The sequence below is a fragment of the Nerophis ophidion genome, linkage group LG07, assembly GCF_033978795.1.
Source record: "Nerophis ophidion isolate RoL-2023_Sa linkage group LG07, RoL_Noph_v1.0, whole genome shotgun sequence".
NCBI classification, from domain to species: domain Eukaryota; kingdom Metazoa; phylum Chordata; class Actinopteri; order Syngnathiformes; family Syngnathidae; genus Nerophis; species Nerophis ophidion.
Genome location: NC_084617.1, coordinates 26,054,256 through 26,057,542, shown reverse-complemented (window position 1 = coordinate 26,057,542; position 3,287 = coordinate 26,054,256). Strand labels below are relative to the sequence as shown.

The 3,287-nt window shown below is 44.4% G+C and overlaps 1 long non-coding RNA gene across 1 annotated transcript; it reads right to left on the bottom strand.

The window, feature by feature from the left end:
• Positions 1-377: 377 nt before the first annotated feature.
• On the bottom strand, positions 378-1,297 carry LOC133555671 (uncharacterized). The gene is made up of 3 exons (XR_009807362.1): positions 1,271-1,297; positions 757-840; positions 378-701 (listed from the first exon to the last, which is right to left on the bottom strand). It is a non-coding gene; the product is annotated as an uncharacterized LOC133555671 (long non-coding RNA).
• Between the last annotated feature and the right edge of the window lie 1,990 nt (positions 1,298-3,287).

Here is a 3,287-nt window from a genome sequence, read left to right as displayed (position 1 = left end):
GGAACTTAAACATACTTCGAAGATGGTGGCAAGTATCAAATTCATTTAATTTTATTTTCAAACGAATAAAAATAATTTAAAGTTAGTATATTTTGAAGATGGCGCAAAGTATCAAAATCCCTGTATTTTGGGTTCAAATGAATAAAACCAGCTTAACACTAGCATAAAATGTGAGGATGCTAAAGTTAGCATGTTAACGTTCACATGATAACATAAGAAAAGTTAGCGTACTTTTAGAATGGCGCTCTGTATCAAAATTAAAAAATGTTTAGTTGAAACAAATAAATTACATAAAAAGCTTGCATAACATGTTAGCATGATAACATAGAACATAAACATACTTTGAAGATGGTAGAAAGTATCAAATTCATTTAATTTTAGTTTCAAACGAATAAAACATTTTTTAAAGCCAGCATTAAATGTTAGTGTAGCAACGCTTGTGCTTGGGTTCTGATGGATCACAGGAAGGTGGCACACTCCAGGCAGCGTTTACACTTTTTAATGTTGTTTCGTTACACTCAAATATCTTTTCATTATGTTCAAATATCTTTTCGTTACACTCAAATGTCTCTTGGACTTTTCAGCCCATACTTGCAATCATCAGTCCTTTTCGGGTTTGTCCATGCACCCTGCGTTCCTCCCGCTTGTGCCTCGTGTTTGCGTCTCTTCCACGTTGTCTCCTGTCAAGGTCTCCCGCGCTCCTAATAAAGGGACAGGTGATTAGATAACTTGTTCCAGCTGAGATTATCCACTCACCTGTCAGCTGCTTCATGGCCGATCACTGCACACACCCGGCCCACAGGGAACGCGCGGACCACGCCCCTTGCCACAGTTAGCATGCTAACATTCGAATGAAATGGGAAGTTAGCATATTTTGAAAATGGCGCAAAGTATCAAAATCCCTGTATTTTAGGTTCAATTGAATAAAACTAGCTTAACACTAGCATAAAATGTTAGCATGTTAAAGTTAGCATATTGACGTTCACATGATAACATATGAAAAGTTATCATACTTTTAGGATGGCACTGAGTATCAAAATCAATGAATTTTAGATTCAAACAAATACAATTAGATAAAAAGCTTGCATAACATGTTAGCATGCTAACATGGCAAAAATTTGCATAATTTGAAGATTTATTTTTGGGCCAAACTAATGAAATCAAAAAACATGCTAGCATACATTTTAGCATGCTAATATTAGCAAGACAACAAGCATAATTTTGAGATAGCGCTAAGTGTCAGACAAAGGTAGCTCAAATGCAAGCATACCATGTTAGCATGCCACTCCGGGAGAGAGATGTGTGGGTGGGGGTCACGAGACAAGGGCAGAAAGTGGGGCAGTGGGTGGGTGACGCACACGTGCATAACTAGCCAAGACTTGTCCCACATTTAGCTTGTGAGCGCTGACTAAAGCCCTTCTGGCGCTAAATGATTCAGAAGCTGAACAACAATCCATCATCATGCTGCAGGCTCATTATCACATCTCTACAAATGCTAAATATTACCATTACCAAGATGGCCCCAAGTAATAACCTTTTGGATTTTTAGGTTCAGAAGATTAAAATTTGCTAAAATAAAAGCATAAAACGATATCATACTAATGTTAGCATAATAATGTTAGCATGAAAACATCCCACCCAGTCCCATGTGTGATGTCTGTAGGAATGTTTTCATGCATTTTTCTGGGTGCTAAGTAATGAAGCTAGTGTTGTTGGCATTAGCTAGTATGCTGCTGAGCTAACAAACACATTTGAGTTGTTTTTTTTTTCATTTGAAAGACACACTGCTCTCATGAGACATCTCAGAATCAGAATTTTTATTGCCATTGTTTGAGAACTGGTTCACAAACTCAGAATTTTTCTTGGTGTAATCGTGCAACATAAAACACATAACACAGAATAGGTAATAAAATGAGCCGTAACTGAGCTATTAGATTTTGTTATTGTTCATGTGTCTGATGGCCGAAAGGAAAAAACTGTTCAGGTGGCGGGATGTGTGGGTCTGGGTGGACCGTAGTCTCCTGCCTGAGGGGAGAGGGGAGAATATTTTGTGACCAGGATGAGAAGAGTCAGCTGTGATCCGACCCACGCGCCTCCTGGTCCTGGAGGAGAACAGGTTTTGGAGGAATGGGAGCCTGCAGCCATTCACTTCCTCAGCAGCACGTACGATTCGCTGCAGTCGATACTTATCCTGGACTGTGGCACGGGGAGCCACACTGATGGAGGAGGTGAGGATGGACTCGATGGCTGAGTCGAACTGCACCAGCATCTCGGTCGGCACCTTAAGTTTCCTCAGCTGCCGCAGGAAGTACATCCTCTGCCCAAGAAACGGAAGGAGTCCACAATGGAGACCGGTCGGAGATTAAATCAGGGTGAGGGGGGATGGTGGGGGTGCGACTTTCCTGAAGTCCATGATCATCTCTACTGTTTTCTGGGCATTCAGTTCCAGGTTGTTGAGGCTGCACCAGGATGGCAGCCGGTCCACTTCTCTCCTGTAGTCAGACGTGTCGCCATCCGAGATGAGTCCGATGAAGGTAGCGCCGTCCGCAAACTTTAGCAGCTTTACCGACAGGTGACTGGAGAGGCAGCAGTTTTTATACAGGGAGAAGAGCCAGGGGGGACGTACACAGCCCTGAGGAGTACCAGTGTTTGTGTTTCAACTGTCCAAGACAATCTTCCTCAGCCGCTCGTGCTTTCTTCGGTCTGTCAGGTAAACATTGATCCAACTACAGAGGGAGTCGGGCACGCTGAGCTGGTAGGGCTTGTCTCGTAGCAGTCCAGGGAGGATGGTATTGAAGGCAGAGCTGAAGTCCACAAACAGGATCCTGGTGTAGGTTCCTGGGGAGTCCAGATGCTCCAGGGTGAAGTGGAGGACCAGGTTCACTGCATCATCCACAGACCTGTTGGCTATGTAGGCAAACTGCAGTGGGTCCAGGGGGGGGGCATTGATGTCCTTGAGGTGGGGCAGGACCAAGCGCTCAAAGGACTTCATGACCACGGACGTCAACGTCAGCGGCCTGTAGTCATTAAGTCCTGTGATCTGTGGTTTCTTGGGGACAGGGACAATGGTGGGGGTCTTAAAGCAGGACGGCACGCTGCATAGCTCCAGAGAGGTGTTAAAAATGTCAGTGAAGACAGAAGCCAGCTTATCCGCGCAGTGTCTGAGGGTGCAGGGGAAGACACCATCTGGCCCGGGGGCCTTCAGAGTGTTCAGATTCAAGAACTGTCGGCTACATCCTCCTCTCGGATGGAGAGGGCCTTTGAAGTCCTGTGATGTTCTTGGAGTC